Source organism: Dipodomys merriami, unplaced genomic scaffold (genome assembly GCF_024711535.1).
Source record: "Dipodomys merriami isolate MVZ:Mamm:240054 unplaced genomic scaffold, mDipMer1.0.p SCAF_249, whole genome shotgun sequence".
In the NCBI taxonomy this organism is placed as follows: Eukaryota; Metazoa; Chordata; class Mammalia; order Rodentia; family Heteromyidae; genus Dipodomys; species Dipodomys merriami.
In genome coordinates, this window is record NW_027203926.1 from 891,653 (window position 1) to 917,978 (window position 26,326).

Sequence of the window (26,326 nt, forward strand, 5' to 3'; positions counted from 1 at the left end):
ACTTTTTTTCAAGAACATAAAGAGAAGAAATGGCTCCAAAATATAATCTGTGATTCATTTTGCCATTTTTCAGTGATAGCATATGAACCACACAGCTGCAGCTGTGCACTGGAAATTGGCATGGTCAAAACAACTACAATAAAACACGAGGAATAGCAGGTGTGTTTGTGGAATGACACCCTTCCTCCCCCACCCCCACCCCACCTTTCACTAAGTCTACAAAGTGGTGAATGGGTTTCCTGGATCTTGAGCACAGGAGGTGATATGAGCATTGAGTGGAGGGAAGGCATCCTGCATAGGTAAAGAAGAAGCCAGGATCTCAGAAGAAGTGCTGTCACAGTGTACCTACTCAGACAGGAATGAAGCAGAGCTGGTAAGTGGGTAGAAAGACAGCAAATCCATTGGCCGCTGGGATGGTGTGAATGTCCTTTCTGTCAACTAGAGATTTCAGTTTAAAGTTCTGAAAAATGGTAGTCAGGAATAAAAATAGCTCCATATGGGCCAGACCCTCTCCTACACACATCCATTTTCCTAGAGAAACAAAAAAAATATACCAGAGTGTAGTTATTCCTGGTATGTAATTGTTACAATACTAAGCCCTGTGTTTGCATCTGCCCCAGAGAATATGGTTATTGGATGGAATTTGGAGTGGGTGATACACAGGCAAATGGACTAGTGGATGACTGATACCTGTTGAGAAAGGCATGAAGTAGTCACTTTTCTTAAAGTTGCCACTCTTATCTAGAAAGTGGCCAGGGTCAAACATTTCTGTGTTGGAGAATACCTTGTTATCATATAGCACAGACATCAAAATGGTTGTGCCCTGGAAACCACATACACAGAACACCAGGCTAATAAAAAAAATCATGAAGTTGAGAATTACATTTGGAATAAATTAGTTCTAGTTTTCAAAAACAGAGCAATGACATTTCCATTGAGACAGATGTTGCAATCAATGGGGCTGTTTCTGAGAATAAGGACAAAGATAAGAATAATGTGCCCTCAAAAACCATTTGAAGTTCCATTCACTCTGGTATTACAAAAACTTCTGAGCTGCTCATGTTTTCTTCAAGAGTGGGCTCTTGTGCCTGTCCCACCTCTCACTCCAGTTTGTCCCTGAGCATCCACACAACTCATGTGGATTATGGATTCAAATGATAGAGTTAAGGGTGAATTCTCAGAAAACAGAATTAAAGGATTTTAAAAATAAACATCAACAGGGTGAACAAAGAAAGCAATGGTACTCTCTAGACTCTATGGTGAAAATGAACCATCTTTTGAATGAATCATGAATGAAATCATGAATCATGAATGAAAAGGAATCATCTTATGGGTGAAGATGGGAGGGAACAAACTTGGAGAGAAAAAGGGAAAGGGAGACTTTGTCCAAAAAAGAATATACTCTACCTGACATGCAACTGTAACCTCTCTGTACATTACCTTTATAATAACAATAAAAACATTTTAATAAAAACATCAGGTGTGTTCTTCTAAAATATAAACAAGTCTAAAAAGCAGGCCTAACACCCGTCATAATTCAGTTTGTTTCAATACAAAACCGTCTTTAAGAAACAGTAAACCTTTGAGAAAACAAAAGTGAGGATAGAATTAGAAATTTCATCCTGTTTAGCCTTTCAGGTCAGGATCATTGAGTCAAGCAAGGATCATTAATGGAAACAAAAGCAAAGAAGGTAACAGTTTTTTCTACCCAGTATTAAGTACTTTGCCATGTTTGCATAATAACATGGAAAATGCAAACATCCACAAGAGAGGATCTGACAGATGCCATCTTATTAAATGAAGGAGTTAGAGCACATGGCAGTGGAGTAGATGAAACTATTGTCCCCCTCAATGACGTGATTGTCGTACTATGCCATCTTCATTATGAATTATCTCTGGAATCTAAACCATCAAAAACAATGACACAAAATCACCCTTTGGAACTTTGGAAATGCTGCTAGTTTGCTTTTTTGGGAAGGTCGAGATACTGAAAGAAACACTCAAAGATTCCTGATTTAGGAAAATAAAAAATAGAAACATCAATGGGAGGCTGATGGCTCCTGTCTGTAATCCTAGCTACTCAGGGAGCTGAGATCTGAGGATGCCAGTTCAAAGCCAGATCTTGGAGGAAACTCTATAGACTCTTTTCTCCAATAAGCTACCAAAAAGTCCCAATTAGAGTTATGGCTCAAGTGGTAAAGCACAAACTTTACTAAAAGAAGCTCAGAGATAGAGCCCAGGCCCTGAGCTCCAACCCCATGGCTGGCACACACACAAACAAACAAGTAAAGATATCTATAGTCAGTCAAGTATGGAAGCCTATCAAGTGTCTGAGGCAAGAGGACAGCTACTGGGGATCTGCTGGAATGAAGACTTTTGTGTCACCCTTCTGTCAACTCCTTCCCCAGATAGTTGCATTACAGGCATGAGCCACCAGAACCTACATAAAATCTCCAATTTTAATGACAAAATAACCCACAAATTTATCTCACATATTCCAGGCATCAGTGGCTCATGACTGTAATCCTAGCTACTCCGGAGGCTGAGATGTGAGGATCAAGGTTCAAAGCCAGCCCAAGTAGGAAAGTCCATCAGACTCTTCAACTAACCACCAGAAACCCAGAAGTGGCACTGTGGCTCCATGGGTAGAGTGCTAGCCTTGAGTTGAAGAGGTCAGGGATAGTGCCCAGGCCCAGAGTTCAAGCCCCACAACTGAGAAAAAACAAATTATCTGATTTTCATTTTCTGACTTTAACCATTTTTCATAATTATTTGTGTCATACAGTAAATGCCTTCTTACTTAGCCCTTGATTCAAGGTTCACCAAGAAATGAGATCATTCACATTCTAACACATAAACTTTTTTGACCTGTATTTTCTGACTTCAACTGTTTCTATAATTATATGAGTGATGCTGCAACTTACTGCTTACTTTGCCCTATAATCAAGGCTCAAAAATACTTGGGATTACTCAAGCTCTAATCTTATCAAGCCAAACTTCCTGACCTCCATTTTGCTCACTGCTTCTATAAATTTTTTAACTATGCTCATGTTTATGCTAAGTCACTGGTGAAGATGAATCACAAAATGTTGAACAACAATATTAAACTTTATTATTTGTAGCAAAGAATAGTGAATATGGAAGAAATTATTCTTTCAGGAGATGCTTCATTTCCTGAGGCTGCCTGGGGTGGGGGGGGACACTCCCCGAGTTTGTTATATTATACTCCAAAATTATCTAGGCAGTAAAAGTCACCTGTTGTAGCAAGCCATTACTGTTGATAGGGCTTCAGAGCTAGATTCTCCACACCCAGAGTGTGACAGTTCATCCTGAAGCAGTTGATATCAACATTGACTTCAACAGGAGCCTAAAGGAATGATAAACTGATCAAGCATCAAATGCTGAATAAACACAGGTTCAAATCAGAATCTTCTATTCATTAGTCCAGGGACATTGGAAATGAGTTTAGAATGTTGAGACCTCAGCTGCATTCATTATGAAACATGATGAATACACTCGTTGGATACTATGAAGCATGATGAATACACTCAATAGCTGTAGTCATGTACAGATTAATCTGTGCACCAACTGCATCAGCAGGTGCATGGCATATTGCCTGCTGTTCAGAAAGTGACAGCTATAAAACTCACCACTGTGTCCATGTATGAACTTCGGAACTATTTCATACTCTGTGTACTAGACTAAGAGCATAAACATTTCAATGGTAATATCTGTTTGAAATAGACCAAATGATTACTTCTCTTGCTAATATTTGGGTTTTACTTCTCATATTCAGTTCTCAAAAGTCTATGGCCATGTGTTCACTGTCTATTTTGGTATGAAGCCCACTGTGGTGTTTCATGGATATGAACCTGTGAAGGAAGCCCTGATGGATCATGGCGAGGAGTTTTCTGGAAGAGACACATTTCAAGCAGTACACCAATTTAGTCAACGCCATGGTAAGTGTGCCTGAGAGTGTGCATATTTGCATAGTGGGCAGTGGGTTTGAGGGGAAAAGAACACAGAGATGTGTGGCTTTCACCTTCATCTGTCTGGCCTTGGATTTCCCTCTCAGTTTCTGATGCTCCTGCTTCTAGGGATCATTTCCAGCGATGGAAAATGATGCAAAGAGATGAGACATTTCTCACTCACCACCCTGCGGAATTTTGGGATGGGGAAGAGGAGCATTGCGGACAGAGTTCAAGAGGAAGCTGGCTGCCTGGTGGAGGAGTTCAGAAAAACCAATGGTGGGTGTTGCTTTCTCGCTGACCCGTACAGGTTGCTGTCCTTGCTCTTGATGCCCTTGGGAACATTTCAGGAGCAGCCAGATCTTTCACTTTGGTTCTGAGTTGTGAGCTCAAGTAGAAGAAGAAGGTTTCAGTCTAATGGCAGGCAGTAGTTGTGCATCCAGGTTGTGAGTATCAAGCATCGTTGTACATGCAGAGTGATCATCAAACCTGTGTTCATCCTATTCTATCCCAAACATTGTTAGCTGTGCAAAGAATAACCTTATGAATGTAGATATTGTGGCTATGTTCTGGGCTAATGAACAATGTTTTCTCCTTCACATAAATGTGAGTTATTTTTTTGCCATAGCCAGGCTAGGACCATGGTCCTCTTGCCTCAGCCTCCTGAGCACTGGCATTGCAGACATTCTCTGTCTTGTACAACTTGATTTTGAGAGAGGATTACATTAATATTTTGCCTGTGCTCACTTATTAAATGCAATTTTCTTATCTCTGACTCCTGGACTTACTGATAAGTCATTTGACTTGGCCTTGTTTGAATTGTGTATTCGAAATTTATGGTGATAATTTCCCTACCACAGTCAACTCTACTCACCTACTAAGTAAATCATTTTCAAAAGTGAATCTTATTACTTATTTGGATCTAAATGACTGTTTTGAAATTCTCTCTTCCAAGTAAAGTGAAGAGATTGAAAATAAGAATTTAACTGTAAATGATACATATGTAAACCTACGGTCTCAATGCTTTCCAAATTGTCCTCAGCACCCTGGGCTAAAACAATAGATTTTCTGACATATTAGAACACTATAATGTCTATAAAGCATGGCATACAGGAAGATAACAAGTTTCTTATGCTCAGAGGCCCTATACTATTTAGTCAGAACAATTTAAGTCATGTCACCCTTAGTTAGAGTCTACATGTGAATTTGTGAGATTGTTACCCATAAAACATATTGATGAATTGATCACAGCCATTTTGCTGCAGAGCTCAAAGCCAAAAAGAAATCTTGAGTAGAATTTAGTTTCTTTATTATGGTCCACCAATATAAACTTGGCCTAAGTGATGAATAAATTCTAAATAATACTAAGCATATTGTTCAATTGGTAACTGTGTAGAACAGTATCCCAGAATCCACAAAAGTCGACTATGCCTAAATTAATTAATATTTGGAATTTCTTGGAGTTGACGTGCATTTACTCCCTCAGGATGGATATGCATCATTTTAATCATTGAGAAAAAGTCTCTCTTCTCTTCCCTCTTCCCTTCCTTTCCCTTTCCTTCATTTCTTTTCTTGCTTTATCTTTTCCTTCCTTCCTCCCTCCCTCCTTCCCTGTTTCTTTCTTTCTTCCCCTTTTTCTTTCACATTCTTCCTCTCATTTTCCTTCTTTATCCTCCTTTTTTCCTTCCTTCTCTTTTTCCTTTCTTTCTACTTTCTCTTTCTCTTCCTTCCTTCCTTTTCTTTTTTCTTCCTTTCTACTATCCAATGTCATTAATTATTGTTTACTTAGGACTTTTTTTGCCCCAGTCTATCCTTGGACTGTTTTTACCCTATTTTGCCTCTTAAATACAGATTAGGGATACAAAACATCACACTCAGGCACCATTTTATAATTCTTCTGTTGTTTCCTTTACCTTGAATGAAAAACTTTTAATTATTTACACTAAAAAAATCCATATTATGGTTTCTTTTTTTGGGTGGGGGGCCCGGTAGTGGGGCCTGAACTCTGGGCCTGGGTGCTGTCGCTCTTCAGCTCAAGGCTAGCGCTCTACCACTTGAGCCACAGCACCACCTCCGGCTTTTTTCTTTTTGCTTATGTGGTGCTGAGGAATCGAACCCAGGGCCTCAGGGATGCAAAGCAAGCACTCAACCACGGAGCCACCTTCCCAGCCTCCATATTATGTTTTCTATTCTTCACATTACTCTTTCAACTCTCATAGTTTAACTGTGCTCTGTTTTTCATTTTTATTTCCTCCAACTCATAAGCTAAGTTTAGCTTTCTTTAGCTTTCTTTTTTTTTTAGATTTTTTTTTATTGTAGTGATACTGTACAGAGAGTTTACAGTTACGTGAGTAAGGTAATGAGTACATTTCCTATCGAGCATTGTTACCCCCTCCTTTGTTTTTCCCTACCGTGCTTTCTCTCCCCCACCTCCCCAGCTCCTACCTTCTCTACTCGAAAGTTGTACAGTTTGTTTTCAACATAGGGTCTTGTATATCTCATTGTTACAATGGGTCAACCTATATCCTCATTTCAGTATTTTGTTATTTCCCTTCCCCTCCCCAATCAGAAAAATGTATATACAAGATGCAGGACACCAGAACGAAATACAGTGAAGACAGGGGTTATACCACGGGGAAGAACATACAAAAGAATCAAACCAAAAAAAAAAATCACATAAAACACTTTAGCTTTCTTATTTAAAGCAAGGTTAATTGCACATAAAAAGTTCCAGGTACCCACTAATTGATTACCATCCCTCTTAGTGCTGCTTTGTCTGTGTGCTTGACAGAGAGATGGGACTTGCTCTGAATGCATGAATGACCATCTCACCTAAAGCTAGCATTGCTGCCCAGAGGCCCAGCCCGGAGCCAGGTCTCGCACTTGCAATGCATCGCAACCAGCTGCCGGAGGACCGGGTGTCCCACTGCGCAGGCGTGCCATGCTGAATCCAAACCCCGCTTCGGAGCCTTGCTGTTCAAGCTCAGGGAAATCCAGTGACCTGGGTACACACTTGTGTGGTCCGGAAGACGAAGGAGGATTAGCACACAAGCGCTGCGTGTGTCACCCTGCCATCTCTGATGAACACGGCGCAGACTCAGCAAAGGGGGTGAGCAGAGCTGGTTATACTACCATGGTTCCTACAGAACACCCAGCACTTTTCCAGGGAGCCGCGAGCCGCGAGCAGAGAGCAGAGAGCCACTGGCAGAGAGCCGCTCTGAAGGGCTCAGGACAGGCCTGGATCCACGGGCACCTTCCACGCAGACACCAGCTCCTTCAGCGCGTGTGCCACACTCCTAGGCCCGGATTCCAGGAGGGCGTCCCCTCGTCCTGTGCCCCCTGGGCCTGCGCCCTTTTGTAGGCAGGCTATTTGGTTCCACTCAAGGCTGGCGAATTCACCGAAGGTCACAGTTCTAACGTGTGCATGGTCAAAGGACTCATTCCAAGTCAAAGCAATAACAGGCCTCCCTGTGGAACACAGAAAAAGCACCATGCAAAGAAACGCTTCTCTCCCAGCCTTGTCCCACTGGCGGACCCAAGTCTGGTGGAAGTTAATTTGGAGTTGCCGCAGACAACTCAAAATGTAAACGATACACCAGAGCCTAGCACAGCTGACCCGAACACAGCGGTTACTTTGAGAGCAGCAGCATGTTCCAGAAGCCTACTGTAGCCACAGCCTACAGCTAGGCCTCAGAACGGGGCACGGGGCAGGTTATTAAGGTCGCTGAAGCCTCCATCTTTACAGCTGGCTGACTTTCTGGAGGATTTCTGACAGAAATCCAGGAGAGCTGGTTTCGGGTTCACACAGACACTCTAATGGCTACAGACAGACATATTTGATACTTATTTGTAGAAATAAATCTGCCCATGGCATACTAGTTTGTTATATATATTATGTTATATCTATATAATTTGTGTATATATGTGTGTATATTATTTCATATCTATTGTAATGTGCATATATTACAAACAACACACATATTATATATACATATGTATGAACTGAACTGTATACTTCATTAAATAAATTATTTTCTTGTAGATCTATAACAGATTTCCTGCTCTCATTGATTATCTACAGAAAGTCATAAAAACAATTCTTGAAAATGTGAACTATGCTAAAAAAAATTGTGTTGTGAAAGAACACAAAACGAAGCTGGATGTAAACAGCCCTCCGGCCTTTAATGATAACTATGGAGCAGGTAAAGTGCTTACATCAGCTTGGGCCTTTCCTTGCTTAAGAGTTCTGTGGATCACTGGATTTGTCTGTAATTACCAGAGACACTCACATGCTCAGGCCACAAAAGACTGAAAGCACTTCAAGTTTTATTACGCATGTGATTCTACATCAAGTAACCTGAAAAACATAAACTGAATTTGCTCAATAATTTGTTCACATTTCCTTTCTTTACGTAAAAATCCACTCACTGAGGACAAACTGATTGTAAAGAGTAGACAAAATAAAAACTATTTTCAAATCAGTTATAAAATACAACATACGTTGACCTTACAGTTGTGAACCACTTGCATCTGACTACTGAATTTAAATTTTTTAAGTATATCTTATCTTTAAGTATTTGTACAAAACAAGTTCTATTTAACAAAGTAGTTTATAAACAGGATGCAACTTCATCAGTGATAGCCCCTTCAACAATCGCACCCCACTTCAACCTACTCTTTCCCTTACTTTCCTTAGTTTTGTGATAATGAAATCTGAGTGGCAGTAAAAAGGCTCTTGGGGTTTTTTTTCTCAATGTGTTTGAAAGAGTTCACTGTTAGCATCTTAGACATAGAACAACTGGAAATGATTCTTCTCACTACACATTTTAACTTTCATCTCATCCAATTCCCACTTTGCATTTGTTATGATTTCCACTTTCATGCATTGGGTACATACAGTTCCTTTCCAATGATTATCTTATGCATTCTTTTAAAAGCATATAGAAATTAGGATGGTTAGACATAAAAGAACAGTAGTGTTAATATTCATATATATATAGTTTCTCTTAACGAGGACTTTTGATATTTAATATTGCATTGATTTATTGTCCAATGTTGTTTGGTTGTTTGGCCTAAAAGCTGACACCCTTTAGCATTCTCAGATCTGCATATGGGATTACTTTACTGTTTGTATTAGCTTAGAATATCTTAATTACTGCTATATTACAAGCATGGTAATAGATTCTTATAATCCCAGCTACTTGAGAGATTGAGGCAGGATGACGATAAGGTCAGACACAGAAAAGCTCCAGATACATTGTCTCAAAAATGAGATTCAAACAAAAGGGCTGGGGTTATGGCTCAAGTAGTAGAATACTTGCTTAGTATACAAGAGATGCTGGGTACCTTCCCCCAAATAACCTCATTTCATAGAAATGTTATTGCTAGGTATAAAATTCTACCTTGAAAGCTTTTCTGTCTGTCTTTTAAATATATTATGCTAACACATGCTGACTTCCACAGTTTCTAAAGGAAAGTGAGCCAGTTGTTCATATTGAGACTACTGTATGTGAGGAATTGCTTCCCTCTTGCTGCTTTTAAGTGTTTTCTTTCTCTTTCATTTTAGGCAGATTGATTAAAATATGCTGTGGTATGAATCTCTTTGGCTTTGTCTTTACTTTCATTGAATTTCCTACATGAATATCATTCATGACTTTCCTTGAATTGGAAACTTTTCAGCCATTATTTCTTGTTTTTTCAAGAATAGAAAGAGTGGTTTAATATTTCCAGTAATTCTACTCTCTCCTCCTGAATACAAAGTAACTAGCACAAGTTCAAGATTAACAGATCCTAATTGAAATGCTAAAAGACAAACATACAGGTTCATTATCCATTTAGAATTTTAACATTTTGAAGACAGTTCTATGTGAAAAAAAATTGTTCAGAGACTAAACACACGTCATACTATAGAAAGAAGAGCACTGAGCAGGACCTGGTGGCTCACACCTGTAATCCCAGCTACTCAGGAGGCTGAGAGCTAAGGATCATAATTAAAAGCCAGCAGGGGCAGGAAAGTCCCTGAGACTCTTATCTCCAATAAACCCCTAGAAAACCAGAAGTGGCGGTGTGACTCAAGCAGTACTGTGCTCACCTTGAGCTGAAGAGCTGAGGGATAGCACCCAAGCCCAGAGTTCAAGCCCCAGGACTGACCAAAAAAATAAAAAATAAAAAAAGAAGAAAGAAATGAGCACTGATTTTTCTAGATATTTTCAATATCTGACAACATATGTTATTTTATATTGACTTTGTAACCACCTACCATATTTTTTAACAGATGTCATTTCTCTTCTGCTTATTCTATCCCGTTATGAATTACCTCTGTTGGGAAAAGGAGCAGAAAAAAATGTTTTCATCAAAATATAAATCTGTCTGCTTGAAATACATGGTGTTCTGAATATAATAAAAAATACACACAAACAATAATCTACCTTTACCAATTTGAAAAATCATTAAATAATTATAGCAGAAGTACTGGGGTCTTGGGAGACACCATAAAACCATTAGAGCAGTATATTCATACATCCAGGGGTGATATTCTACCCCCAATAAAACCATTCCAGGAACATTGGCAGCAAGGTAAATTGAATTATCTATAAAAAATATCATGTTTCCCATTTACTCTTGCTAAAAAATATTTTAGGCTAGAATGCTGTTATAGAATGCTATCATGTTGTACATACCAAGACTTCTAAGTAGACATGCCAATCACTGATTGATTACCACCATAGAAAGTAAGACCAATTGCATCCCAGAAATTGTATTATCGTAAGGGTACATAATTCGCTGTTCTGCTCTCAGCTGTCAGCAAGATTTTGTTGAATGAAAGTCTGTTCTCTCACCACAGGCTGTTCAAAGGCCCTTCTGAGAACCTAAATAACACTTATGCTCCAGAAATACTACTACTCAAAAGAAAAATAATGTAGTCAAATGAAATTGACTAAATTTAATTGATGAATGAGAAATCGCATGGCTCTGTGGCCTCATATTCTATAATTCTAGGAAAATATGGTCTATGGAACCATTCAGAAATACTTGGAATTCCCATAATCCATGTGATTTCCTTCCTATATCTCTTTTTCTCTTTTACTTCTCTCTCTCTCTTTCTCTCTCTCTCTCTCCCCTCGACTTTCTATTTCTTTCTTCCTCATATTGTCACTTCTGTACTTTTCTGAGTAGACAGACATTCCTTCTATATTGAAATTCTCTTTCCTAACTAAAAAATATTTAGACAGTGCCTAATATTTATATTTCTTTTTCAATTTTTTATTATCTTTAATTAGTTGTACAAAGAAGTTCCAATTCTACAAAATGTTAGATGAATACAAAGTGACTGACAACATTGTCACCCATCGCTCCTGACCCTTTCCTTCTCTCATTTTTTTAAAAATTGAGATTAGGTGATTACATAAATTTCACATATTTCACAGTATTGTAGAATAATGATAGTTAAAATCACAACTAGGGGCTGGGAAAGTGGGTCAGTGGTAGAGCGCTTGCCTTGCATGCCTGAGGCCCTGGGTTCGATTCCTCAACACCACATACGCAGGAAAAAAAAGCCGGAAGTGGCACTGTGGCTCAAATGGTAGAGAGCTAGCCTTGAGCTGAAGAGATGAGGGACAGCACCCAGGCCAGAGTTCAAGCCCCACGACGTGACCGAAAAAAAAAAAATCACAAACATATTGTCATTATCATGGTCAATACAGTTTGTGAATTCTATGAGCTTTCACAATACAAATTATTTTTTCTACATCAGGTGATGTTTACATTTCTTTCCTTTTGTTTAGTGTAAGCTGTTCCCTCTTTCCTTCTTCTCCTTTCATTCCCATGGCTGTCTTTTGGTTGCTTAGTCCTTTTTCTTCTATGTCCAGTGCAGCTGATTGGCCCCTTTGTTGTATGTTGTTCCCTTTCCCACTTATTCTGTGTCCTCCTCCAGGCTTCCCTCTATTAGGTGTATATATATATACCATATATATTGTCAAGTACATGGAGTCATTTAGTAAAGATATGACAGAATGTGGCTGTCCTTTGTTTCTCAAGTCCTCTTTATTTTGTCATATCTTCTTACACTTTTGCTTTAGCATCTACATATCAGGGAGACTATGTGCCATTTGTCTCTTTGTTGTTGTCTTAATCAAAATAATTTGCTCTAGTTTCATCCATTTCCCTGCAAATGCCATTATTTTGTCCTTTCTAATGTCAGCCATTATTTCTTTGCCTTCTCTCTGTCTGGCATGCTAGTGACAAGTATTTTGTTGTCCTTCTGTTCTGTCATATATTTGTTGCAAGTGTCTGCTGCTAATTTTTCTCCTTTTATTTATTCTATTTTTTGTTGGCAAGCCATATATGGAATGATTACATCCATGTATTCCTAGGAAAAAGACAATAAACAGTCAGAATTTACTTATGAAAACTTGGTAATCTGTGCTACTGATCTGTTTGCAGCTGGCACAGAGACCACAAGCATGGCCCTGAGGTACGGTCTGCTATCCTGATGAAGCACCTGCAGGTTGCAGGTACAACCACAGATGAGAATTAAGTGTTGCCAAGACACTGCTAGTGTCCTTCATTTTATTTGTTAACAACAGCTTACTGTTTAACCATCTGTGCCACCAACTAAAGATAACTGGGGAAGACAGCTGAGAGAAGGAAGGATAGCGGGATGGTAAGAAAGGCAGGGCAATACACTCTGTGGCTGTAACTGTTTTTCTTGGAAGGCAATTTTTGGCAGGAGTTGTGACAAACTGGCATGGGGATCACATACTGGTCTTAATACCAAAAGCCAAGTTGAGGTTGCATATAATGGCTCACACCTATAATTCTAGTTACTAAGGACATGGAGATCAGGAGGTTCATAGTTCAAGACCAGTCCAGGCAGAAAATTTGCAAGATGCCATCTGATGGACAGGCCATCAGATGTCATGTTACAAACCTATAATTATAGCTAACCAGATGGCTATGATGAGGAAGATGGCAGTGTTTGCCCAACTGCCAAAATTGCAAGATGCTACCTGTAAAATAAAAAGTAAATAAGAATGGGAGCCAAGGCTTGAGTGGAAGAGCAGCTGCCAAGCTATAGCAAGGCTCTGAGTTCCAAACCCAGTACCACAAAGAGTAAAATTCATTTGAATAATAAGTCTATTGTGGATTGATATCTTGTTGTCAGATAATTCTAATGAAGAGCAAGAGAGGGAGAGAGAGATAGGTGATCTGTGTTCCTTAAGGTTCGATCAAATTTTTGTTTGGAAATAGCAGATGTCAGAGAAGATAGGGCACAAGGCTGACAATGGAGGCTTCCCTTCCCAGACTTCCTCCATGTCTCCATTCATCAGGGAACTGGTTTTCCTCCACAAGGAGAGGGTCACTTAGGAGAGGACCTGAGTCTGAAACGTCCTGCACACTAGATTTTGGCTAGCAGAGAAAGTTGTACATTGGGCTAAATAGGAATGTTTGTGAAAGACTTACCTTCAATTTTAAAAATCATCTCTTTTTCCCTCACTCATAACTCCTGAATGTAGCAACCAGATATATTTCTAGATAGCTTTAAAAAACAAGCAGGAATCCTTCTATATTTTTATCATCTTATTTAAAACTTTTCTCCAGGTTCCCATCAAAATTAAAGGAGTAAAGGGTACCTACCCTAGACAGGGTACCACGGGACTTGATAACACCTTATATAACCCCTCTTCAGATCTCCTTTACAATTACAATAAAAACATAAGCAAAAAGTTAGCTGTTCTCTTCTAAAATAAAAACAAGCCCAAAAAACAGGCCTAAATTGTGTTATAATTCAGTTTGTTTCAAGTTAAAAGAATACAGAGAATTCTTTATTGTGAAAATACCATACAGAGGGGTTATAATTACATGGGCAAGATAGTGAGGACATTTCTTATCAAACATTGTTGCCTCCTCAGAGAATCCTTTAAGAAACATTAAGCCTTTGAGGAAACAAAAATGAAGCTAAAATCTGAAATTTCATTAGCTTTTTATCATTGCGGTGGGCATCACTGTGTCAGGCAAAGATCATCAATGAAAGCAAAGAATAGAGAGGGTAACTTAGTAGTTATTTCCACACATTAAATACTTTGCCATGTTTTCAAATTAACATATAAAGGTAAACAGACACGACAGAGGGATCTGACAGATACCATCTTATCAAATGAGGGAGTTAGCATAGTGAAATTATTGTCCCCCTCACTGATGTGATTACATAACAAAAATGTTAATTATATAGGGAAAAGAGTAACAAAATCTTTACAAGCTACAGTGGTTAAAACATAGCATTACAAAGAAAATGAAGCACTGAATGAATAAGGGACATAGTATCATCCATAAGTTGCAGAAAATAATAAGCTCTTTTCAAAATTATATATCGATTTGTGAGTGTGCGTGTGTGTGTCTGCGTGTGCATGTGTGCGTGTGTGCGTGTGTGTGTGTGTGTGTGTGTGTGTGTGTGTGTGTGTGTGTGCCCATCTTAGAGCGTTCAGCTGCTTTAACTCATGGCTATAATTCTATCACTTCAGCCACAGCTCCACTTCAGCTTTTTTTTATTTGGTAGTTTATTGCAGGGCTGTGCTCCCTGCAATGTCATCTGCTCCATTGTTTTCCAGAATCGTTTTGATTATAAAGACCAGAACTTACTGAACTTGATGGAGAAATTGGATGAGAACATCGAGATTCAGAGCTCACCATGGATATAGGTGAAGCCAAGATCTTTGCTTCCTAAGAAAACACTTGTCTTTTTTTGTTGTTGTTCAACAGACTCAAATTAAATAAAGAGCCACTAGTAAGGTGAATTCCTGGACACAGCTGTGCTGCCTAAAGAACGGTAGAGTGCCATTCAGGAAGTTACTGCGTATGGCAACGTGTTCTAGCGTTTTCCCTGTTCTATTTTGGTAGTAGCTTCAAAGTTTCTGGTTTTATATTAAGATCCCTGATCAACTTTGAATTCATATCACTACAGGGCAAGAGAAAGAGTTATAGTTCATTACTGCAGTTCCAAAATAGAGCAATGAAGCTTGTTGGAAGTGGTTTGGGAAGCAGGGAAGGGAAGGATGAGGGAGAGTAGCAGAGGAGGTGAGTCTCATCTAGATATATTGCACAGCTGGGCCCTGTTGGCTCATGCCTAAAATGCTAGTTACCCGGGAGACTGAGACCTGGAAGATCAAGGATTGGAGCTAGGCAGGACAGAAAAGTCTGACATAATCCATCTCCCAAATCGTCAGCAAAACTCAGGGCAGGAGATATGGCTCAAATAGCAGAGCACCAGCCATGAGCAAGAAAGTCAAGCAAGAGCCTGAAGCTCTGAGTTCAAACCCCAGTACTGGCACTAAAAGGAAAGATGCATTCCATTTGTATGTGGACATGTCATAATGAAAGCCTTTGACAGCTAACTGATGCTAATAGAAATGGAAGAAAACCAGTATATAGTAATCAGCTGAGAAAGATGTCTAAGCCTATATGATTGACTCAAGCTAATGAACTCAAGCAACTACTTTGATATTTCCCATTAAATCCCAAAGGATTTGATTCTAAATTGCATTGTTCAGTTCCAGAGAGATGCCTAGTGGATCAGTGGATATCCAGGTCCTTAGTGAAGCTTTACATTTCCCACAGGTTTGTTTTCCACTAAGAATCTCATATTCATTCTATTACTGAGCAGAAGTATTTTTTCTCACAGAAGAAGCATGTTTGGGACAATGGAAGCTGCTAGAAATCACTGAGTAGAGTCAGAGTGTTAGCTGATTCCACTGTGATCCTAGATGGTGAGGTAGCCTGGGGGAAAATGAGAATATTGAACTATAAAAATTCCTCACAATGTCTTCCCTTGTACTAATTTGGCCTGCCCTAAACTCTATAAAAATAATAACGATGTGATCATGGAGAAGTCAGTTAGATGGTTGGCATGAGACTGAGTTGTAGGGCATCCTTGAATCCTTCTCACTTTATATGTTCCATCAAAACTTCCCTTCAAACTGGGCACCAGTGACTTATGCCTGTAATCCTAGCTACTCAGGAGACTGGTATCTGGGGGTTGCAGTTCAAAGACAGCCCAGGCAGAAAAATTTGTGAGACTATGATCTCCTAAAGAAACTACTCAGAAAAAGCCAGAAGTGGGACTGTGGCTGAAGTGGTAGAGCACTAGACTTGAGCACAGAGAGGCTCAGACACAGAGTCCAGGCCATGAGTTCAAGCCCCGGGACAGGCCAAAGAAAAAAATTTCCCTTCAAGATGGTTGCAATATAACATTTCTATTTATAGCCAACTTTTATATAATATGTATAGTATGACTATACAAATATAACTTCTTTAGTAAGTTATTGTTTTTACTTTTAGATCTACAGTCTTTCTCCCGATCTCACTGACTATGTACCAGGAGTCATAACACAGCAATGAAAAATGTTGCTTATATACAAAATTATATTTTGGAGAAAGTAAAAGACCATGAAGAATCGCTGGATATTAAAAATTCAAGAGATTAAAATGAAACAGGTAAAATGTAAAAATATCTGCACAGTTATTTGAATCCTTGAGCATTTTATGATACAATGAGTAGTTGGTGTTATGAGAGATGTTTAAACTATTAGTCCAGCAATACTTGAAAAACTAAATAGCAATTATGTAAATTAAACTATACTACTCATCCCAGGAAACTTAAAATTAATTTATTAAATAATTAGAATACATTTTTTTCTTTGTATAAAAATCTATTTAAGGATGCTGGGAAGGTGGCTCAGTGGTAGAGCGCTTGCCTTGCGTCCATGAGGCCCTGGGTTCGATTCCTCAGCACCACATAAGCAGAAAAGGCTGGAAGTGGGCCTGTGGCTCAAGTGGTAGAGTGCTAGCCTTGAGCTGAAGAGCTGAGGGGCAGTGCCCAGGCCTAGAGTTCAGGCCCTACAACCAACAAAAAAAAATCTAATTAAGGAGAAGCAGAATTCTCAGGGCAGGTGAAATAGAAACAATTACCATGCAAAGTATACTATTATTATATAAAGATGTGTATAATTATTATACAATGTATAGAATAGAAGACCTAATCAGTGTGCACTTTCTGCATGTTCTGAGAGGTAGAATTGGCTTTGAGGAAATAATCCTGAAAGATCCTTAATTGGTCATGGTTCACCATCCTCTAAAATATTTTTAAATTGTGGTATTTAAAATATATGTATATCAGTATTATATTGGTATACTTTTCACATATTTATTATCTTGTGCAATGGATTTTATTGTGATATTTTATAGATGCATATAATGTATTTCAGTCAATTTCACCTCTTCTATTATGTTTATTAATCCCTCTTCTCTCTTTGTATATAAATTTCAGTGGGTTTCATTATGATGTATTCACATGAATATATAACTAATATATATGTAGCATATATGTACAATAAACATAGATAATGCATAGATTATATATAGATAGATAGATAATGTGCTGCAATCAACTAAGTATAGTTGATTCCTTATTGGGTGCCATGGGGATTACTGTAACAAATATATGGCAGTCTAGTGTGAAATTACAGCAAAATACCTTCTGACTACACATTTAATCCTCCTCCCTTCCAATTACATCCTACTTCAGTAGTTTTGGTCACAAAGTACATCTTTAATATATTGGGTACCCATACCATTCATCCATGATTATCACTTCATGTATTATCTTTCAAAAGTGTATAGAAACTAAATGGAGGTTGCATATAAAAATATAGTATTAACATTCCTGTTCATCTGTAGGGTGATATATAACAAAGATATGTATTTCTTCATATGGCATGGATTTGTTGTCCAATATGTTGTAATTTCTACTCAAAACCTGACTCCTCTTAGCACTCCTTGTATTATAGATCTATTCGTGACAGACTCTTTTCTCTTTTGTTTATCTTAGGAGTATTAATTTCTCTTGCATGATAGCAGGATATGATATGAAATTAGTGTTTTAGTCCATGACATGGAATCATTTCCACCTCTTAGATTTTCATTAATTTTTTTCAACATTTATACAGCTTTGATTATAATAGTCAATGTGCTCTGCAACTATCAAATCTTCAAATTCATTTCAACAGATGGAAATTTTAGTATTGGTGTTTGCGCACACTATCTAGAGTAATTTTACCTTAAGAGTTAAGAGTAATTGTAATTTGATGATCATAGAAAGGTACATAAAGAGGATATTCCCTAAGTTGGTTTCGTTTGATGAGCTTAGAAAGCACATGAAGTTGATATAGTCAAAGGTGGTATCTCTTTTCCTAGGAAGTACAAATGTTGAGAGGTTCCATATATTTTAATTATTTTAATTACATATTATTAGACACATTACAAGTCATCTGGAGAATATAAAAGCATGATGGTTTAATGTTGGCCCAGAGACCAACTAGAAAATGATGTATTTTGACCACTTAATGATTTCCTCATTCAACATTTAAAACTGCAACCTTGTTGACAACTTAGTTTCGCACCATCTTCTCAGTCTTTGGCACTGCTTTATTCATCCTCTTTCGTTCGTACCAATGACAAGTTAATGTGAACACTTTTTGTCTTCATGATTACTGTCTCTTCACCTCATGCATTCCTAGTCATTCCTTCTCAGGTTCCCTAGACCACCTGACTTGGTGCTTCCCATCTGCTGGACCATCTTGTTTGGATGAACCCATGCTGAATCCTTGTGACTCCTAGGTTTTGCTGCCTTTTAGAATTTTCACATGTAACATTTAGCATGTGTAAATTTTTGATACAAGAAGTTAAATTGGAACAAGGAGCTCATGTTTATAATCCTACTACTCAAGTGATTGAGATCTGAGGATCAAAGTTTGAAGCCAGCCTGGGCACAAAAGGCTTTGAGACTCTTATATCCATTTACCAGAAAAGTGGGAAGTGGAGTTCTGGTTCAAGTGGTATCACACTAGCCTTGAGCAAAAATGCTCAATGACCACACCCAGGCCCTGAGTTCAAGCCCTAGGACCAACAACAGCATCAATAAGAAAGATGATTGCAGAATTTGCTTTAGACTTGTAATACCCTGTCCCTAATTTTCCTACTTGTTTTGTTGTTGTTGTTATTGTTGTTTTTGGACATAGGGCTTGAACTCTGGTCCTGGGCACTGTCCCCGAGCTCTTCAGTGCAAGGCACTTGAGCCGCAGCAACACTAACGGTTTTCTTGTGGTTAATTGGAGATAAGGGTCTCATGGACTTTCCTGCTGGGGCTGGCTTCAAACTGAACTCCTCAGATCTCAGCCTCATGAGTAGCTAGGATTAAAGGCGTGAGCCACCAGTACCCAGCTAATTTTCCTATCTCTGTTACTCAATTTTCTTATCCTTTAAAAATTAGAGAAAATATAGTTATTAGTGGCTTAAATGAGTGGTGAGTTTCATGCTTTCAAATACAGAGTCGCAGTATCATATAAGTTAGAGTAGAGACAACACAGTAGCCCTGAAGCCTTGGTCTCAACTAGTGTCACCTCTGCCATGACATTGTGCATTTCTCTTAGTGCTTTACTCTCCAGGTTTATGTAAGATAGTGTAGGTTCTCTATAATCATTTATACTGGTAAATGATGTATCAGATAATTATATCAATCCCAGGAGCAGGAAAATCAGAAGGAGCCACTGGAATTAATAATGAAAGTTTGATTTCATACTGAAAGTTGCATCTGCTTTATTTGGTGCTGAGACAGAAACTACAAACACAACAATGAGATACCCCCTGCTACTCCTGATGAAGGACCTTCACATCACAAGTAGGCGAATTACAGGAAAACATGGGTAAGATGCTGCTAGAGATTTGCAGATATGTCTCCCAATTCAACATCCTGTGCCACCAGCTGTAATCAAAAAGAAATGATGAGAACAAAGCAGTAGGAAAAGCAACAAGATTCTCCTCTGGTGTCTGGATTTTATGGAATGTAATTACTGGAAAACTGCCCCAACACAAGTTGACATACAATTATACATTAATTTTTACACCAAAAATGCTGCGTTTTTAATAGGTAAGTTCTTCTACATACCTTTCCTCATTCTGACAATTCTAATGCTGCCATAAGCCGAGAGAATTCTTGTCATCAATGCATAAGTAGAAGTCCTAGAAATTAATGAGGATGTCTGAATTAAATTCCATTCTTGGACATGTTCTAAAAACAGAGTCATTAGAAAGGTACTATTGAGGCAGGAGCCATACTTGAAGGAATTATAAAATTTCAGAAGTCTATTTTTATAAAACTTATGTCTGATAAAGTTAGAATTTTACAAGGACACTGTAATTTTTATCTTTTACAATGTTATTTTACATTTAAAGAGTTGGACTTGTGAAAACCCTGTGTTAAGATTTAGGAAATAATGCTAAAATAATTTTAAGTGAGGATTAGTCCTCCGAGGGAAAAAAGGAGAGAATAGTAAACAGATAAGTATTGTTTACCAAAAATCTGACCCTCAGAGTAGATCTACTTGTGATAAAAATAACTGAGCCAGACACATGATGTTTTCACCTAAATGTGGCAACAGGAAAAGTTCTCAGGGAAGATAAAACAAGCTATGTCTCCAAAACTCCCGTAAAGTTTACTATTTAGAAATACCAAGTGTGAAAGAAGATAGAAAAAGAACTTAGCAAACAGATTCTCTATGCTCAAATTCTCACCACACTTCCACTCATCAGGTGAAAAGAAAGGCTCTCTCTCCAGAGAAATTTGAACCTGGAAAACTCTGTACTCAGAAAATTTGGGTAAAGACAGTGAAGTACAAAAATGAGAGGTCAGGCAAAACCCTCTTGTTGTTTGTGATGCACAACTTTCTATCTCTCTTGTTTCCTGAAATTCTTCCAGAGTGAAGAACTATAAGAACCTCCATATTTTACCAGTTTGATAGAAAATTTTCTCCATGTACCCAGCAGAATAGATGGAATAAAAACATTCACTCATTATAAGGTTGTACCATTCCAGAATACCAGGATTAGAAAGATCATCACAACTTCCAGAAAGATACAACTAAGTCATATGTAAAGAGAAGATGGAGACTGCATCAGAATTCTTAAGAGTAACTACTACCTATGTATTGGTGAGAAAAGGTGGAAGAATTAGACTTCCATATCATACCCCATTTTTTCTTTTTTCACAAAATACCATATAGCATATTTCACTCAGTTATCTAAAGCCAAGACAAAGAAAATTATGAACTCCAGAAACTGGGACAGAAAGGTAATGGGGTACTCTCACACTGTCACTGAGGCTGCTAGAAACTCAACTTAGGAAACGCCCACATCAGAACAAACCAGAAACCAATGATGCAAGGAAAGAGGGGGATGCTGAGAATGAAGGAGAAATGGCCAAGGTTCTCAAATTTCCCACTACTGACCATTATTGCTAGATATTTTAAAACACCTATCTGAGTATTTACAAATAATTCTAACTCCGGAAATGGAAGCTCATGAACTGATATGAAAGACAAGAGAACAATAAATGGAAAGTTTCCACCCAGGAAACAATATTTCTGTAGCCAGAATGATTGAAACTGTGAATGCTGGTTTAAAATCTCAAATACTATATCTAGTATATTGTTGTAATGAAGTGAGGAGAAATGTGGGTGTGTATCCCCATGTTTCTATTTGTAGATATGGCTAAATATAGGAGATAGAGATGTAAGTGCAAATTTTGATCTCACATATTAGGAAATCAATAAGTATTCTCTAAAAGTGATTCAAAAAAACAACTAGGCACCAGGCACCGATGGCTCACGTCTATAATCCTAGATACTCAGGACGCTGAGATATGAGGATTGTGGTTTGCAGCCAGCCCAGACAAGAAAGTTCATGATACTCCTATCTCCAATAAACTACTCAGAAAAAGCCAGAAGAGGTGCTGTGGCTCCAGTGGTAGACAGAAACAGCTCTGAGGCCCTGAATTCCAGCCCCAGGTCCAGCAAAATAAATAAATAAATAAAAGCATCATTATTTAGAAATATGAGGGTAATTTTCCAAAGCAGATACTAGGATGCCCAATATGACTATCATTAGAAAGTGGTTGGATAATGGGAGTATTACTGCACATTGCTCAAATGCATACACAAACACAAACACAATTTGTATAATGTTAAAAATAAAAAATATTTCTTTCTTATTTTTCTTTGACAACTATCATTTCTACTTTTGTATTTTATTACCGTATTTTAATTGTACAAAAGCATTTAATGCTAATACTTCTAGACATGCATAGAATATACTTTCTTTTTTATTATCATTAAGTAGTTGTACCAAGGGATTTCAATTCAACACATCAGTTCCTGAGTTATAATGCATTTTAATCAATGTCACTCGTTATAAAGTACTTTCATCCATATTTTTACTTCTGTCTATTTTTTGAAATATAGTCTTCTACTCATATCAACTACAGAAGCTAAATTCTCTTTTTAAGACCTATCATTTGTTCTATATATTAATATTGAAAATAATTTTATGGTAAAATCATCTCTTTTATCCTATTAGGTGATAAAATAGAGGTTAAATATATTATCATATATTTTCCTTTATACATCAAAAATATTTCTGAATTAGAAAATGGGAATATTCTATTAACATCTTAAATATTATACTGTTGTCTTAGACCCATTTATGTTATTTGTAGTTCATGAATTATCATTCATATTTGTGGAGATTAGTGAAATCTAGAGATATAAGTGAATATAATAGTTTCCTCAAAAATATACTTTTGTTTGTTTGTTTGTTTGGTTTGGTTTGGGTCCGGTAGTGGAGTCTGAACACTGGGCCTGGGCACTGTCCTTCAGCTCTTCAGCTCAAGGCTAGCGCTCTACCACTTGAGCCACAGCGCCACTTCTGGCCTTTTTTTTTCTGCTTATGTGGTGCTGAGGAATCGAACTCAGGGCCTCATGTATACAAGGCAAGCGCTCTACCACTGAGCCACCTTCCCAGCCCTCAAAAATATACTTTTATTGTTAATGTTTTATTCCTTTTATTTTGTAATTTTTATTATAACAATATTATAAGTATGTGATACCGATGATAATATACTTCTTATGTGTTAAATAAAGGTATTTTACTTCAATTTATAAAGTATATTGGATGTACATTAATAGTCTTTTTTGGTTTTTGTGAATTTGTTAAAAAAGAAGCTAAACTTTATGGATATATTAATGCATTATAAAGCTATTCAGTAAAAGACTTATGCAAGTATATGCTGCAGTATAAATACTCCATGGGGCATGCATTTTTTACCTCAAATCTTGTTCAGTTTCATTATCACAATTTATGAAGCACTGACTTACTCGGATCAATGTGCCTCTTTCCTCCTATTCCGCCATTTTTTATTATGTCTCACCAGCTAAAGTGAAGGAAGAGATTGACCGTGTGATTGGCAGGCACCGCAGCCCCTGCATGCAGGACAGGAGCCAAATGCCCTACACAGATGCTGTGCTGCATGAGATCCAGAGATACATTGATCTTGTACCCATGAGCCTGCCCCATGCAGTGACTACATCATTCCCCAGGTGGGCTTGTTTCTTCTCAGCTGAGGCTCCATAGGGAGCCTGAGTTCCTGAGGTCACTGTGGGATTCCCTCCTGCACACCACATGAGAGAGCTGGGAAAGTCTCCACTCAGTTGGCTGCTCAGGAGAGTCTGTGTTATGGGAAGCTGATGGCTATATATCCATGCAATAATGTCCCTGGCATCTGGCACTGTGAATTTTCCAATTTTTGTTCTGCCCCTTAAACTCTTTTGTTTTGGGGTGTTCTTCCTTTCACCTATGCTTAGAATTTGTATTTCCAAATGAATCTCACAAGTTTATTATTACAAGTTCCCAAAACGCTTAACTGGGATGTTTATTATGACAGTAAAATTCTAGATAAATTTGGGGAAACTGTTGTTTGGACTCCTTCAATTCATGAATAGGTTATGCTCCCAGTTTACCTATGCTTTACTTTGGTTTTCAAGTAGTATTTTGTTTTCAATACAGTGGCGTACCAACATTTTCATACACTTTTTCAAAATACTGAGTATTTTGATTGTTCTTATTCTTTTTGGGGGTGTAGGGGGAGGAGGGCCTTGGGCTTGCGCTTTGGGCCGGGGCAATGTCCCCGACCTCTTTTTGCTCGAGGCTAGCTAGCACTCTACCACTTTGAGCCAAAGTACCAGATCCAGTTTTCTGGTAGTTAACTGCAGATAAGGGGCTCATGGACTTTTCTACCTGGCTGTCTTGTAACCACAATCCTCAGATCTCAGCCTCCTAAGCAGCTAGACTTACAGATGTGAGAAACCACTGCTCCTTTTGATTCTTCATATTTTGATTTCTTCATATTTTTATGGTGCCTTTGCAATACTTTCTACGTGATGTTTAGAAAGATAATTATTTAACCGTCTGGTGACCTTATAATATGTAAGCTCAGGAAATTTATTACTCATTGCTAATGATTTATTTGTAGATATATTTGGAGCTTTCAGATGCATTACCACAATATCTGAGTTAATATTTTTATGCGGGCTTTTCCAAAACACATAATTGTGTTTTGCTGAATTTTTGCACTGGCAGCCAGGATGGTGTAAAACAAAATTTCTGTTAGTGGCTATCTTTGTTTCATTTGTGATTGGCAAAAAATGTTCAAGCTTGATATTACACTGTCAAATTTCATATCTTAAGTAGATTTTGGAAGATTTTTTTAAAATATACATAAATAGCCGGGCGCCGGTGGCTCACGCCTGTAATCCTAGCTACTCAGGAGGCTGAGATCTGAGAATCGCGGTTCAAAGCCAGCCCGGGCAGTAAAGACCGTGAGACTCCTATCTCCAATAAACCACTAGAAAACCGGAAGTGGCACTGTAGCTCAAGTGGTAGAGTGCTCGCGTTGAGCTGAAGAGCTGAGGGACAGCGCCCAGGCCCAGAGTTCAAGCCCCATGACCGACAAAAAAAAATAATAATAATAATAATAATATACATAAATAAAAATAAAGGATAAACTTCCCTAATATTATGAGTTTTTGACATAATTACATTTATGCTTCTATTAAGATAATTTCTCTGTAATGATTCTTCTTTTTAAAATATTTATTAGAAGGGCGATGTGCAGAGAGATTACAGTTGCAGAAGTCAGGTAGAGTACATTTCTTCTTGAACACTGTCACTCCTTCCCTGGCTTTTTTTCCCTTCCCAGTTTTTCCCTTCCATCCCCACCCAAAAGTTGTACAGTTCATTTTAAACATAGTGTTTCTTGAATTCTACTGTTGTATTTGCTCAGCCTTCGTCCCTCACTTCTCTGTTTATTATCCATAATAAGTATTATTTTTCATGCCTGGGGTCATTCTTGGACTGTCCTACTTTGTTTAAAATTGTCCACATTCCGGCAAGCACTGGGAATGCAAAGGGGAAGATGGCAGGAAAACTTCTTGGCTATGTCACCTGTCATATCTGGAGATGTGGATTTAGTGAACAAAAGCAATGTCCAGAAGCAGCTTCTCCTGGAGGAAAATACTCTGTGACACAGACATAGACAGCAATAAACATTAAAGGCTAGGGTTTGTGTCTTTACTTTGGTGCTAGCGTGAACACAAAATAAAAATTGGAAATATTCTTGTCAATTGAGGTTTCCAACTGAAAGCCAGATATGAGTTTATGTTATATTGTTAATCATCTGCCATATTATTTTCTTTGGTGTACATTAATTGTACAATTTGAGGTGCTTCCTACATGTGTACAATATACTATGACCATGTCATTTTTTCCTTCAGTTTTCACAGTACTAAAGTTTAAATTCAGGACCTGCCCATCTGGCTCTCATACTTTAGAGAGTTCTGGGTACTGCTGAGGTGGTAGATCTCTGCATCATGCCTAAATAGCAGGCTCCGGTTTTTCTGTTTATGTCTTGATCTTGTCTCATTCTATTTTCTTAAGAGTTGGTACATATTTGTGGTGGGGATCCTTCTTTAGTGTGTGTGATTGTTCCTATGGGATAAGGATGGGGAAACGCATGTGACCCTGGGCCTGGTTTGGACCCTTAGTTAGCCCTGATAGTTTGAAAGCTTATCCTCCACCTCCTCCTACATCCTTGTTCCTCACCAGGCTGACAGCTGCCTCCTGTCATGAGGAAGTCTAAGAGAGTCTTGTCCTCTAATGAATGACCAAAAAAGCCAGAAGTGAAGCTGTGCTTCAAGTGGTAGAGTGCCAGCCTTGAGCAAAAATTTCAGGGTCACTTCCCAGTTCCTGAGGTCAAAGCCTATCAGCACCCTCACACACACACACACACACAAATGATACATATAGACATAACTTTCACTATGTCGTTGACTAAATAAAAATCATTCCCATGTTATAATCCAGGCATCAGTTTCAATTTTTGGACAAGGGTATAACACTGCACAGGGTAGAGGTGAGGT

At 38.2% G+C, this 26,326-nt stretch overlaps 1 pseudogene; it reads left to right on the forward strand.

The window, feature by feature from the left end:
- The first annotated feature begins 1,751 nt into the window (after positions 1 to 1,751).
- On the forward strand, positions 1,752 to 25,443 carry LOC138836090 (cytochrome P450 2C25-like; annotated as a pseudogene).
- The last annotated feature ends 883 nt before the right edge of the window (positions 25,444 to 26,326 follow it).